At 44.2% G+C, this 15,593-nt stretch overlaps 1 protein-coding gene across 5 annotated transcripts in view; it reads left to right on the forward strand.

Moving 5' to 3' along the window:
- Positions 1 to 15,593, forward strand: part of CARD9 (caspase recruitment domain family member 9) — a 50,559-nt gene that overhangs the window by 21,632 nt on the left and 13,334 nt on the right. The gene's annotated exons all lie outside the window — the stretch shown is intronic.

Genomic DNA, 15,593 nt, shown 5'->3' on the forward strand with positions numbered 1-15,593 from the left:
CTCTTATGACTAGTAGTGGTGGAGAATGTCCTCTCTTATGACTAGTAGTGGTGGAGAATGTCCTCCTATGACTAGTAGTGGTGGAGAATGTCCTCTTATGGCTAGTAGTGGTGGAGAATGTCCTCTTATGACTAGTAGTGGTGGAGAATGTCCTCTTATGACTAGTAGTGGTGGAGAATGTCCTCTTATGACTAGTAGTGGTGGAGAATGTCCTCTTATGGCTAGTAGTGGTGGAGAATGTCCTCTTATGACTAGTAGTGGTGGAGAATGTCCTCTTAAGTCTAGTAGTGGTGGAGAATGTCCTCTCTTATGACTAGTAGTGGTGGAGAATGTCCTCTTATGACTAGTAGTGGTGGAGAATGTCCTCTTATGACTAGTAGTGGTGGAGAATGTCCTCTTATGACTAGTAGTGGTGGAGAATGTCCTCTTATGACTAGTAGTGGTGGAGAATGTCCTCTTATGACTAGTAGTGGTGGAGAATGTCCTCTCTTATGACTGGTAGTGGTGGAGAATGTCCTCTTATGACTAGTAGTGGTGGAGAATGTCCTCTTATGACTAGTAGTGGTGGAGAATGTCCTCTTATGACTAGTAGTGGTGGAGAATGTCCTCTTATGACTAGTAGTGGTGGAGAATGTCCTCTTATGGCTAGTAGTGGTGGAGAATGTCCTCTTATGACTAGTAGTGGTGGAGAATGTCCTCTCTTATGACTGGTAGTGGTGGAGAATGTCCTCTTATGGCTAGTAGTGGTGGAGAATGTCCTCTTATGACTAGTAGTGGTGGAGAATGTCCTCTTATGACTAGTAGTGGTGGAGAATGTCCTCTCTTATGACTAGTAGTGGTGGAGAATGTCCTCTTATGACTAGTAGTGGTGGAGAATGTCCTCTTATGGCTAGTAGTGGAGGAGAATGTCCTCTCTTATGACTGGTAGTGGAGGAGAATGTCCTCTCTTATGACTAGTAGTGGAGGAGAATGTCCTCTTATGACTAGTAGTGGTGGAGAATGTCCTCTTATGACTAGTAGTGGTGGAGAATGTCCTCTTATGACTAGTAGTGGTGGAGAATGTCCTCTTATGACTAGTAGTGGTGGAGAATGTCCTCTTATGACTAGTAGTGGTGGAGAATGTCCTCTTATGTCTAGTAGTGGTGGAGAATGTCCTCTTATGACTAGTAGTGGTGGAGGATGTCCTCTTATGACTAGTAGTGGTGAAGAATGTCCTCTTATGACTAGTAGTGGTGGAGAATGTCCTCTTATGGCTAGTAGTGGTGGAGAATGTCCTCTTATGTCTAGTAGTGGAGGAGGATGTCCTCTTATGTCTAGTAGTGGTGGAGAATGTCCTCTTATGACTAGTAGTGGTGGAGAATGTCCTCTTATGTCTAGTAGTGGAGGAGGATGTCCTCTTATGACTAGTAGTGGTGGAGAATGTCCTCCTATGACTACTAGTGGTGGAGAATGTCCTCTTATGACTAGTAGTGGTGGAGAATGTCCTCTTATGACTAGTAGTGGTGGAGAATGTCCTCTTATGACTAGTAGTGGTGGAGGATGTCCTCTCTTATGACTGGTAGTGGTGGAGAATGTCCTCTTATGACTAGTAGTGGTGGAGGATGTCCTCTTATGACTAGTAGTGGTGAAGAATGTCCTCTTATGACTAGTAGTGGTGGAGAATGTCCTCTTATGGCTAGTAGTGGTGGAGAATGTCCTCTTATGGCTAGTAGTGGTGGAGAATGTCCTCTCTTTTGACTGGTAGTGGTGGAGAATGTCCTCTCTTATGACTACTAGTGGTGGAGAATGTCCTCTTATGACTAGTAGTGGTGGAGAATGTCCTCTTATGACTAGTAGTGGTGGAGAATGTCCTCTTATGACTAGTAGTGGTGGAGAATGTCCTCTTATGACTAGTAGTGGTGGAGAATGTCCTCTTATGACTAGTAGTGGTGGAGAATGTCCTCTTATGACTAGTAGTGGTGGAGAATGTCCTCTTATGACTAGTAGTGGTGGAGAATGTCCTCTCTTATGACTGGTAGTGGTGGAGAATGTCCTCTCTTTTGACTGGTAGTGGTGGAGAATGTCCTCTCTTATGACTACTAGTGGTGGAGAATGTCCTCTTATGACTAGTAGTGGTGGAGAATGTCCTCTTATGACTAGTAGTGGTGGAGAATGTCCTCTTATGACTAGTAGTGGTGGAGAATGTCCTCTCTTATGACTGGTAGTGGTGGAGAATGTCCTCTCTTTTGACTGGTAGTGGTGGAGAATGTCCTCTCTTATGACTACTAGTGGTGGAGAATGTCCTCTTATGACTAGTAGTGGTGGAGGATGTCCTCTCTTATGACTGGTAGTGGTGGAGAATGTCCTCTTATGACTGGTAGTGGTGGAGAATGTCCTCTTATGACTAGTAGTGGTGGAGAATGTCCTCTTATGACTAGTAGTGGTGGAGAATGTCCTCTTATGACTAGTAGTGGTGGAGAATGTCCTCTTATGTCTAGTAGTGGTGGAGAATGTCCTCTTATGACTAGTAGTGGAGGAGAATGTCCTCTTATGACTAGTAGTGGTGGAGGATGTCCTCTTATGACTAGTAGTGGTGGAGAATGTCCTCTTATGACTAGTAGTGGTGGAGAATGTCCTCTTATGACTAGTAGTGGTGGAGAATGTCCTCTTATGACTAGTAGTGGTGGAGAATGTCCTCTCTTATGACTGGTAGTGGTGGAGAATGTCCTCTCTTTTGACTGGTAGTGGTGGAGAATGTCCTCTCTTATGACTACTAGTGGTGGAGAATGTCCTCTTATGACTAGTAGTGGAGGAGAATGTCCTCTCTTATGACTAGTAGTGGTGGAGAATGTCCTCTCTTATGACTAGTAGTGGTGGAGAATGTCCTCTCTTAAGATTAGTAGTGGTGGAGAATGTCCTCTCTTATGACTAGTAGTGGTGGAGAATGTCCTCTCTTATGATTAGTAGTGGTGGAGAATGTCCTCTTATGACTAGTAGTGGTGGAGAATGTCCTCCTATGACTAGTAGTGGTGGAGAATGTCCTCTTATGGCTAGTAGTGGTGGAGAATGTCCTCTTATGACTAGTAGTGGTGGAGAATGTCCTCTTATGACTAGTAGTGGTGGAGAATGTCCTCTTATGACTAGTAGTGGTGGAGAATGTCCTCTTATGACTAGTAGTGGTGGAGAATGTCCTCTTATGACTAGTAGTGGTGGAGAATGTCCTCTTATGACTAGTAGTGGTGGAGAATGTCCTCTTATGACTAGTAGTGGAGGAGAATGTCCTCTCTTATGATTAGTAGTGGAGGAGAATGTCCTCTCTTATGACTAGTAGTGGTGGAGGATGTCCTCTTATGACTAGTAGTGGTGGAGAATGTCCTCTCTTATGACTGGTAGTGGTGGAGAATGTCCTCTTATGACTAGTAGTGGTGGAGAATGTCCTCTTATGACTAGTAGTGGTGGAGGATGTCCTCTCTTATGACTGGTAGTGGTGGAGAATGTCCTCTTATGACTGGTAGTGGTGGAGAATGTCCTCTTATGACTAGTAGTGGAGGAGAATGTCCTCTTATGACTAGTAGTGGAGGAGAATGTCCTCCTATGACTAGTAGTGGTGGAGAATGTCCTCTTATGGCTAGTAGTGGTGGAGAATGTCCTCTTATGACTAGTAGTGGTGGAGAATGTCCTCTTATGACTAGTAGTGGTGGAGAATGTCCTCTTATGACTAGTAGTGGTGGAGAATGTCCTCTTATGACTAGTAGTGGTGGAGAATGTCCTCTTATGACTAGTAGTGGTGGAGAATGTCCTCTTATGACTAGTAGTGGTGGAGAATGTCCTCTTATGACTAGTAGTGGAGGAGAATGTCCTCTCTTATGACTAGTAGTGGTGGAGAATGTCCTCTCTTATGACTAGTAGTGGTGGAGAATGTCCTCTCTTAAGATTAGTAGTGGTGGAGAATGTCCTCTCTTATGACTAGTAGTGGTGGAGAATGTCCTCTCTTATGATTAGTAGTGGTGGAGAATGTCCTCTTATGACTAGTAGTGGTGGAGAATGTCCTCTTATGACTAGTAGTGGTGGAGAATGTCCTCTTATGACTAGTAGTGGTGGAGAATGTCCTCTTATGACTGGTAGTGGTGGAGAATGTCCTCTCTTTTGACTGGTAGTGGTGGAGAATGTCCTCTTATGACTAGTAGTGGTGGAGAATGTCCTCTTATGACTAGTAGTGGTGGAGAATGTCCTCTTATGACTAGTAGTGGTGGAGGATGTCCTCTTATGACTAGTAGTGGTGGAGAATGTCCTCTTATGGCTAGTAGTGGTGGAGAATGTCCTCTTATGGCTAGTAGTGGTGGAGAATGTCCTCTTATGACTAGTAGTGGTGGAGAATGTCCTCTTATGACTAGTAGTGGTGGAGAATGTCCTCTTATGGCTAGTAGTGGTGGAGAATGTCCTCTTATGTCTAGTAGTGGTGGAGAATGTCCTCTTATGACTAGTAGTGGAGGAGAATGTCCTCTTATGACTAGTAGTGGAGGAGAATGTCCTCTCTTATGACTAGTAGTGGTGGAGAATGTCCTCTTATGACTAGTAGTGGAGGAGAATGTCCTCTCTTATGACTAGTAGTGGTGGAGAATGTCCTCTTATGACTAGTAATGGTGGAGAATGTCCTCTCTTATGACTAGTAGTGGTGGAGAATGTCCTCTCTTATGATTAGTAGTGGTGGAGAATGTCCTCTCTTATGACTAGTAGTGGTGGAGGATGTCCTCTCTTATGACTGGTAGTGGTGGAGAATGTCCTCTTATGTCTAGTAGTGGTGGAGAATGTCCTCTTATGACTAGTAGTGGTGGAGAATGTCCTCTTATGACTAGTAGTGGAGGAGAATGTCCTCTTATGACTAGTAGTGGAGGAGAATGTCCTCCTATGACTAGTAGTGGTGGAGAATGTCCTCTCTTATGACTAGTAGTGGTGGAGAATGTCCTCTTATGACTAGTAGTGGTGGAGGATGTCCTCTCTTATGTCTAGTAGTGGTGGAGAATGTCCTCTTATGACTAGTAGTGGTGGAGAATGTCCTCTTATGACTAGTAGTGGAGGAGAATGTCCTCTTATGACTAGTAGTGGAGGAGAATGTCCTCTTATGACTAGTAGTGGTGGAGAATGTCCTCTCTTATGACTAGTAGTGGTGGAGAATGTCCTCTTATGACTAGTAGTGGTGGAGGATGTCCTCTCTTATGACTGGTAGTGGTGGAGAATGTCCTCTTATGACTAGTAGTGGTGGAGAATGTCCTCTTATGACTAGTAGTGGTGGAGAATGTCCTCTTATGACTAGTAGTGGAGGAGAATGTCCTCTTATGACTAGTAGTGGAGGAGAATGTCCTCCTATGACTAGTAGTGGTGGAGAATGTCCTCTTATGGCTAGTAGTGGTGGAGAATGTCCTCTTATGACTAGTAGTGGTGGAGAATGTCCTCTTATGACTAGTAGTGGTGGAGAATGTCCTCTTATGACTAGTAGTGGTGGAGAATGTCCTCTTATGGCTAGTAGTGGTGGAGAATGTCCTCTTATGACTAGTAGTGGTGGAGAATGTCCTCTTAAGTCTAGTAGTGGTGGAGAATGTCCTCTCTTATGACTAGTAGTGGTGGAGAATGTCCTCTTATGACTAGTAGTGGTGGAGAATGTCCTCTTATGACTAGTAGTGGTGGAGAATGTCCTCTTATGACTAGTAGTGGTGGAGAATGTCCTCTTATGGCTAGTAGTGGTGGAGAATGTCCTCTTATGGCTAGTAGTGGTGGAGAATGTCCTCTTATGGCTAGTAGTGGTGGAGAATGTCCTCTTATGACTAGTAGTGGTGGAGAATGTCCTCTTATGACTAGTAGTGGTGGAGAATGTCCTCTTATGGCTAGTAGTGGTGGAGAATGTCCTCTTATGTCTAGTAGTGGTGGAGAATGTCCTCTTATGACTAGTAGTGGAGGAGAATGTCCTCTTATGACTAGTAGTGGAGGAGAATGTCCTCTCTTATGACTAGTAGTGGTGGAGAATGTCCTCTTATGACTAGTAGTGGAGGAGAATGTCCTCTCTTATGACTAGTAGTGGTGGAGAATGTCCTCTTATGACTAGTAATGGTGGAGAATGTCCTCTCTTATGACTAGTAGTGGTGGAGAATGTCCTCTCTTATGATTAGTAGTGGTGGAGAATGTCCTCTCTTATGACTAGTAGTGGTGGAGGATGTCCTCTCTTATGACTGGTAGTGGTGGAGAATGTCCTCTTATGTCTAGTAGTGGTGGAGAATGTCCTCTTATGACTAGTAGTGGTGGAGAATGTCCTCTTATGACTAGTAGTGGAGGAGAATGTCCTCTTATGACTAGTAGTGGAGGAGAATGTCCTCCTATGACTAGTAGTGGTGGAGAATGTCCTCTCTTATGACTAGTAGTGGTGGAGAATGTCCTCTTATGACTAGTAGTGGTGGAGGATGTCCTCTCTTATGTCTAGTAGTGGTGGAGAATGTCCTCTTATGACTAGTAGTGGTGGAGAATGTCCTCTTATGACTAGTAGTGGAGGAGAATGTCCTCTTATGACTAGTAGTGGAGGAGAATGTCCTCTTATGACTAGTAGTGGTGGAGAATGTCCTCTCTTATGACTAGTAGTGGTGGAGAATGTCCTCTTATGACTAGTAGTGGTGGAGGATGTCCTCTCTTATGACTGGTAGTGGTGGAGAATGTCCTCTTATGACTAGTAGTGGTGGAGAATGTCCTCTTATGACTAGTAGTGGTGGAGAATGTCCTCTTATGACTAGTAGTGGAGGAGAATGTCCTCTTATGACTAGTAGTGGAGGAGAATGTCCTCCTATGACTAGTAGTGGTGGAGAATGTCCTCTTATGGCTAGTAGTGGTGGAGAATGTCCTCTTATGACTAGTAGTGGTGGAGAATGTCCTCTTATGACTAGTAGTGGTGGAGAATGTCCTCTTATGACTAGTAGTGGTGGAGAATGTCCTCTTATGGCTAGTAGTGGTGGAGAATGTCCTCTTATGACTAGTAGTGGTGGAGAATGTCCTCTTAAGTCTAGTAGTGGTGGAGAATGTCCTCTCTTATGACTAGTAGTGGTGGAGAATGTCCTCTTATGACTAGTAGTGGTGGAGAATGTCCTCTTATGACTAGTAGTGGTGGAGAATGTCCTCTTATGACTAGTAGTGGTGGAGAATGTCCTCTTATGACTAGTAGTGGTGGAGAATGTCCTCTTATGACTAGTAGTGGTGGAGAATGTCCTCTCTTATGACTGGTAGTGGTGGAGAATGTCCTCTTATGACTAGTAGTGGTGGAGAATGTCCTCTTATGACTAGTAGTGGTGGAGAATGTCCTCTTATGACTAGTAGTGGTGGAGAATGTCCTCTTATGACTAGTAGTGGTGGAGAATGTCCTCTTATGGCTAGTAGTGGTGGAGAATGTCCTCTTATGACTAGTAGTGGTGGAGAATGTCCTCTCTTATGACTGGTAGTGGTGGAGAATGTCCTCTTATGGCTAGTAGTGGTGGAGAATGTCCTCTTATGACTAGTAGTGGTGGAGAATGTCCTCTTATGGCTAGTAGTGGAGGAGAATGTCCTCTCTTATGACTGGTAGTGGAGGAGAATGTCCTCTCTTATGACTGGTAGTGGTGGAGAATGTCCTCTTATGACTAGTAGTGGTGGAGAATGTCCTCTTATGACTAGTAGTGGTGGAGAATGTCCTCTTATGACTAGTAGTGGTGGAGAATGTCCTCTTATGACTAGTAGTGGTGGAGAATGTCCTCTTATGTCTAGTAGTGGTGGAGAATGTCCTCTTATGACTAGTAGTGGTGGAGGATGTCCTCTTATGACTAGTAGTGGTGAAGAATGTCCTCTTATGACTAGTAGTGGTGGAGAATGTCCTCTTATGGCTAGTAGTTGTGGAGAATGTCCTCTTATGTCTAGTAGTGGAGGAGGATGTCCTCTTATGTCTAGTAGTGGTGGAGAATGTCCTCTTATGACTAGTAGTGGTGGAGAATGTCCTCTTATGACTAGTAGTGGTGGAGAATGTCCTCTTATGACTAGTAGTGGTGGAGAATGTCCTCTTATGACTAGTAGTGGTGGAGGATGTCCTCTCTTATGACTGGTAGTGGTGGAGAATGTCCTCTTATGACTAGTAGTGGTGGAGGATGTCCTCTTATGACTAGTAGTGGTGAAGAATGTCCTCTTATGACTAGTAGTGGTGGAGAATGTCCTCTTATGGCTAGTAGTGGTGGAGAATGTCCTCTTATGGCTAGTAGTGGTGGAGAATGTCCTCTCTTTTGACTGGTAGTGGTGGAGAATGTCCTCTCTTATGACTACTAGTGGTGGAGAATGTCCTCTTATGACTAGTAGTGGTGGAGAATGTCCTCTTATGACTAGTAGTGGTGGAGAATGTCCTCTTATGACTAGTAGTGGTGGAGAATGTCCTCTTATGACTAGTAGTGGTGGAGAATGTCCTCTTATGACTAGTAGTGGTGGAGAATGTCCTCTTATGTCTAGTAGTGGTGGAGAATGTCCTCTTATGACTAGTAGTGGAGGAGAATGTCCTCTCTTATGACTAGTAGTGGTGGAGAATGTCCTCTTATGACTAGTAGTGGAGGAGAATGTCCTCTCTTATGACTAGTAGTGGTGGAGAATGTCCTCTTATGACTAGTAGTGGAGGAGAATGTCCTCTCTTATGACTAGTAGTGGTGGAGGATGTCCTCTTATGACTAGTAGTGGTGAAGAATGTCCTCTTATGACTAGTAGTGGTGGAGAATGTCCTCTTATGGCTAGTAGTGGTGGAGAATGTCCTCTTATGGCTAGTAGTGGTGGAGAATGTCCTCTCTTTTGACTGGTAGTGGTGGAGAATGTCCTCTCTTATGACTACTAGTGGTGGAGAATGTCCTCTTATGACTAGTAGTGGTGGAGAATGTCCTCTTATGACTAGTAGTGGTGGAGAATGTCCTCTTATGACTAGTAGTGGTGGAGAATGTCCTCTTATGGCTAGTAGTGGTGGAGAATGTCCTCTTATGTCTAGTAGTGGTGGAGAATGTCCTCTTATGACTAGTAGTGGAGGAGAATGTCCTCTTATGACTAGTAGTGGAGGAGAATGTCCTCTCTTATGACTAGTAGTGGTGGAGAATGTCCTCTTATGACTAGTAGTGGAGGAGAATGTCCTCTCTTATGACTAGTAGTGGTGGAGAATGTCCTCTTATGACTAGTAATGGTGGAGAATGTCCTCTCTTATGACTAGTAGTGGTGGAGAATGTCCTCTCTTATGATTAGTAGTGGTGGAGAATGTCCTCTCTTATGACTAGTAGTGGTGGAGGATGTCCTCTCTTATGACTGGTAGTGGTGGAGAATGTCCTCTTATGTCTAGTAGTGGTGGAGAATGTCCTCTTATGACTAGTAGTGGTGGAGAATGTCCTCTTATGACTAGTAGTGGAGGAGAATGTCCTCTTATGACTAGTAGTGGAGGAGAATGTCCTCCTATGACTAGTAGTGGTGGAGAATGTCCTCTCTTATGACTAGTAGTGGTGGAGAATGTCCTCTTATGACTAGTAGTGGTGGAGGATGTCCTCTCTTATGTCTAGTAGTGGTGGAGAATGTCCTCTTATGACTAGTAGTGGTGGAGAATGTCCTCTTATGACTAGTAGTGGAGGAGAATGTCCTCTTATGACTAGTAGTGGAGGAGAATGTCCTCTTATGACTAGTAGTGGTGGAGAATGTCCTCTCTTATGACTAGTAGTGGTGGAGAATGTCCTCTTATGACTAGTAGTGGTGGAGGATGTCCTCTCTTATGACTGGTAGTGGTGGAGAATGTCCTCTTATGACTAGTAGTGGTGGAGAATGTCCTCTTATGACTAGTAGTGGTGGAGAATGTCCTCTTATGACTAGTAGTGGAGGAGAATGTCCTCTTATGACTAGTAGTGGAGGAGAATGTCCTCCTATGACTAGTAGTGGTGGAGAATGTCCTCTTATGGCTAGTAGTGGTGGAGAATGTCCTCTTATGACTAGTAGTGGTGGAGAATGTCCTCTTATGACTAGTAGTGGTGGAGAATGTCCTCTTATGACTAGTAGTGGTGGAGAATGTCCTCTTATGGCTAGTAGTGGTGGAGAATGTCCTCTTATGACTAGTAGTGGTGGAGAATGTCCTCTTAAGTCTAGTAGTGGTGGAGAATGTCCTCTCTTATGACTAGTAGTGGTGGAGAATGTCCTCTTATGACTAGTAGTGGTGGAGAATGTCCTCTTATGACTAGTAGTGGTGGAGAATGTCCTCTTATGACTAGTAGTGGTGGAGAATGTCCTCTTATGACTAGTAGTGGTGGAGAATGTCCTCTTATGACTAGTAGTGGTGGAGAATGTCCTCTCTTATGACTGGTAGTGGTGGAGAATGTCCTCTTATGACTAGTAGTGGTGGAGAATGTCCTCTTATGACTAGTAGTGGTGGAGAATGTCCTCTTATGACTAGTAGTGGTGGAGAATGTCCTCTTATGACTAGTAGTGGTGGAGAATGTCCTCTTATGGCTAGTAGTGGTGGAGAATGTCCTCTTATGACTAGTAGTGGTGGAGAATGTCCTCTCTTATGACTGGTAGTGGTGGAGAATGTCCTCTTATGGCTAGTAGTGGTGGAGAATGTCCTCTTATGACTAGTAGTGGTGGAGAATGTCCTCTTATGGCTAGTAGTGGAGGAGAATGTCCTCTCTTATGACTGGTAGTGGAGGAGAATGTCCTCTCTTATGACTGGTAGTGGTGGAGAATGTCCTCTTATGACTAGTAGTGGTGGAGAATGTCCTCTTATGACTAGTAGTGGTGGAGAATGTCCTCTTATGACTAGTAGTGGTGGAGAATGTCCTCTTATGACTAGTAGTGGTGGAGAATGTCCTCTTATGTCTAGTAGTGGTGGAGAATGTCCTCTTATGACTAGTAGTGGTGGAGGATGTCCTCTTATGACTAGTAGTGGTGAAGAATGTCCTCTTATGACTAGTAGTGGTGGAGAATGTCCTCTTATGGCTAGTAGTTGTGGAGAATGTCCTCTTATGTCTAGTAGTGGAGGAGGATGTCCTCTTATGTCTAGTAGTGGTGGAGAATGTCCTCTTATGACTAGTAGTGGTGGAGAATGTCCTCTTATGACTAGTAGTGGTGGAGAATGTCCTCTTATGACTAGTAGTGGTGGAGAATGTCCTCTTATGACTAGTAGTGGTGGAGGATGTCCTCTCTTATGACTGGTAGTGGTGGAGAATGTCCTCTTATGACTAGTAGTGGTGGAGGATGTCCTCTTATGACTAGTAGTGGTGAAGAATGTCCTCTTATGACTAGTAGTGGTGGAGAATGTCCTCTTATGGCTAGTAGTGGTGGAGAATGTCCTCTTATGGCTAGTAGTGGTGGAGAATGTCCTCTCTTTTGACTGGTAGTGGTGGAGAATGTCCTCTCTTATGACTACTAGTGGTGGAGAATGTCCTCTTATGACTAGTAGTGGTGGAGAATGTCCTCTTATGACTAGTAGTGGTGGAGAATGTCCTCTTATGACTAGTAGTGGTGGAGAATGTCCTCTTATGACTAGTAGTGGTGGAGAATGTCCTCTTATGACTAGTAGTGGTGGAGAATGTCCTCTTATGACTAGTAGTGGTGGAGAATGTCCTCTTATGACTAGTAGTGGTGGAGAATGTCCTCTCTTATGACTGGTAGTGGTGGAGAATGTCCTCTCTTTTGACTGGTAGTGGTGGAGAATGTCCTCTCTTATGACTACTAGTGGTGGAGAATGTCCTCTTATGACTAGTAGTGGTGGAGAATGTCCTCTTATGACTAGTAGTGGTGGAGAATGTCCTCTCTTATGACTGGTAGTGGTGGAGAATGTCCTCTCTTTTGACTGGTAGTGGTGGAGAATGTCCTCTTATGTCTAGTAGTGGTGAAGGATGTCCTCTTATGACTAGTAGTGGTGGAGAATGTCCTCTTATGACTAGTAGTGGTGGAGAATGTCCTCTCTTATGACTGGTAGTGGTGGAGAATGTCCTCTCTTTTGACTGGTAGTGGTGGAGAATGTCCTCTCTTATGACTACTAGTGGTGGAGAATGTCCTCTTATGACTAGTAGTGGTGGAGGATGTCCTCTTATGACTAGTAGTGGTGGAGAATGTCCTCTTATGGCTAGTAGTGGTGGAGAATGTCCTCTTATGGCTAGTAGTGGTGGAGAATGTCCTCTTATGGCTAGTAGTGGTGGAGAATGTCCTCTTATGACTAGTAGTGGTGGAGAATGTCCTCTTATGACTAGTAGTGGTGGAGAATGTCCTCTTATGACTAGTAGTGGTGGAGAATGTCCTCTTATGACTAGTAGTGGTGGAGAATGTCCTCTTATGTCTAGTAGTGGTGGAGAATGTCCTCTTATGACTAGTAGTGGAGGAGAATGTCCTCTTATGACTAGTAGTGGAGGAGAATGTCCTCTCTTATGACTAGTAGTGGTGGAGAATGTCCTCTTATGACTAGTAGTGGAGGAGAATGTCCTCTCTTATGACTAGTAGTGGAGGAGAATGTCCTCTTATGACTAGTAGTGGAGGAGAATGTCCTCTCTTATGACTAGTAGTGGTGGAGAATGTCCTCTTATGACTAGTAGTGGAGGAGAATGTCCTCTCTTATGACTAGTAGTGGTGGAGAATGTCCTCTTATGACTAGTAATGGTGGAGAATGTCCTCTCTTATGACTAGTAGTGGTGGAGAATGTCCTCTCTTATGATTAGTAGTGGTGGAGAATGTCCTCTTATGACTAGTAGTGGAGGAGAATGTCCTCTTATGACTAGTAGTGGAGGAGAATGTCCTCCTATGACTAGTAGTGGTGGAGAATGTCCTCTCTTATGACTAGTAGTGGTGGAGAATGTCCTCTTATGACTAGTAGTGGTGGAGGATGTCCTCTCTTATGTCTAGTAGTGGTGGAGAATGTCCTCTTATGACTAGTAGTGGTGGAGAATGTCCTCTTATGACTAGTAGTGGAGGAGAATGTCCTCTTATGACTAGTAGTGGAGGAGAATGTCCTCTTATGACTAGTAGTGGTGGAGAATGTCCTCTCTTATGACTAGTAGTGGTGGAGAATGTCCTCTTATGACTAGTAGTGGTGGAGGATGTCCTCTCTTATGACTGGTAGTGGTGGAGAATGTCCTCTTATGACTAGTAGTGGTGGAGAATGTCCTCTTATGACTAGTAGTGGTGGAGAATGTCCTCTTATGACTAGTAGTGGAGGAGAATGTCCTCTTATGACTAGTAGTGGAGGAGAATGTCCTCCTATGACTAGTAGTGGTGGAGAATGTCCTCTTATGGCTAGTAGTGGTGGAGAATGTCCTCTTATGACTAGTAGTGGTGGAGAATGTCCTCTTATGACTAGTAGTGGTGGAGAATGTCCTCTTATGACTAGTAGTGGTGGAGAATGTCCTCTTATGGCTAGTAGTGGTGGAGAATGTCCTCTTATGACTAGTAGTGGTGGAGAATGTCCTCTTAAGTCTAGTAGTGGTGGAGAATGTCCTCTCTTATGACTAGTAGTGGTGGAGAATGTCCTCTTATGACTAGTAGTGGTGGAGAATGTCCTCTTATGACTAGTAGTGGTGGAGAATGTCCTCTTATGACTAGTAGTGGTGGAGAATGTCCTCTTATGACTAGTAGTGGTGGAGAATGTCCTCTTATGACTAGTAGTGGTGGAGAATGTCCTCTCTTATGACTGGTAGTGGTGGAGAATGTCCTCTTATGACTAGTAGTGGTGGAGAATGTCCTCTTATGACTAGTAGTGGTGGAGAATGTCCTCTTATGACTAGTAGTGGTGGAGAATGTCCTCTTATGACTAGTAGTGGTGGAGAATGTCCTCTTATGGCTAGTAGTGGTGGAGAATGTCCTCTTATGACTAGTAGTGGTGGAGAATGTCCTCTCTTATGACTGGTAGTGGTGGAGAATGTCCTCTTATGGCTAGTAGTGGTGGAGAATGTCCTCTTATGACTAGTAGTGGTGGAGAATGTCCTCTTATGGCTAGTAGTGGTGGAGAATGTCCTCTTATGACTAGTAGTGGTGGAGAATGTCCTCTTATGACTAGTAGTGGTGGAGAATGTCCTCTTATGACTAGTAGTGGTGGAGAATGTCCTCTTATGTCTAGTAGTGGTGGAGAATGTCCTCTTATGACTAGTAGTGGTGGAGGATGTCCTCTTATGACTAGTAGTGGTGAAGAATGTCCTCTTATGACTAGTAGTGGTGGAGAATGTCCTCTTATGGCTAGTAGTGGTGGAGAATGTCCTCTTATGTCTAGTAGTGGAGGAGGATATCCTCTTATGTCTAGTAGTGGTGGAGAATGTCCTCTTATGACTAGTAGTGGTGGAGAATGTCCTCTTATGACTAGTAGTGGTGGAGAATGTCCTCTTATGACTAGTAGTGGTGGAGAATGTCCTCTTATGACTAGTAGTGGTGGAGAATGTCCTCTTATGACTAGTAGTGGTGGAGGATGTCCTCTCTTATGACTGGTAGTGGTGGAGAATGTCCTCTTATGAGTAGTAGTGGTGGAGGATGTCCTCTTATGACTAGTAGTGGTGAAGAATGTCCTCTTATGACTAGTAGTGGTGGAGAATGTCCTCTTATGGCTAGTAGTGGTGGAGAATGTCCTCTTATGGCTAGTAGTGGTGGAGAATGTCCTCTCTTTTGACTGGTAGTGGTGGAGAATGTCCTCTCTTATGACTACTAGTGGTGGAGAATGTCCTCTTATGACTAGTAGTGGTGGAGAATGTCCTCTTATGTCTAGTAGTGGTGGAGAATGTCCTCTTATGACTAGTAGTGGAGGAGAATGTCCTCTTATGACTAGTAGTGGAGGAGAATGTCCTCTCTTATGACTAGTAGTGGTGGAGAATGTCCTCTTATGACTAGTAGTGGAGGAGAATGTCCTCTCTTATGACTAGTAGTGGAGGAGAATGTCCTCTTATGACTAGTAGTGGAGGAGAATGTCCTCTCTTATGACTAGTAGTGGTGGAGAATGTCCTCTTATGACTAGTAGTGGAGGAGAATGTCCTCTCTTATGACTAGTAGTGGTGGAGAATGTCCTCTTATGACTAGTAATGGTGGAGAATGTCCTCTCTTATGACTAGTAGTGGTGGAGAATGTCCTCTCTTATGATTAGTAGTGGTGGAGAATGTCCTCTTATGACTAGTAGTGGAGGAGAATGTCCTCTTATGACTAGTAGTGGAGGAGAATGTCCTCCTATGACTAGTAGTGGTGGAGAATGTCCTCTCTTATGACTAGTAGTGGTGGAGAATGTCCTCTTATGACTAGTAGTGGTGGAGGATGTCCTCTCTTATGTCTAGTAGTGGTGGAGAATGTCCTCTTATGACTAGTAGTGGTGGAGAATGTCCTCTTATGACTAGTAGTGGAGGAGAATGTCCTCTTATGACTAGTAGTGGTGGAGAATGTCCTCTCTTATGACTAGTAGTGGTGGAGAATGTCCTCTTATGACTAGTAGTGGTGGAGGATGTCCTCTCTTATGACTGGTAGTGGTGGAGAATGTCCTCTTATGACTAGTAGTGGTGGAGAATGTCCTCTTATGACTAGTAGTGGTGGAGAATGTCCTCTTATGACTAGTAGTGGAGGAGAATGTCCTCTTATGACTAGTAGTGGAG

Source organism: Engystomops pustulosus, chromosome 9 (genome assembly GCF_040894005.1).
Source record: "Engystomops pustulosus chromosome 9, aEngPut4.maternal, whole genome shotgun sequence".
Classification (NCBI taxonomy): Eukaryota; Metazoa; Chordata; class Amphibia; order Anura; family Leptodactylidae; genus Engystomops; species Engystomops pustulosus.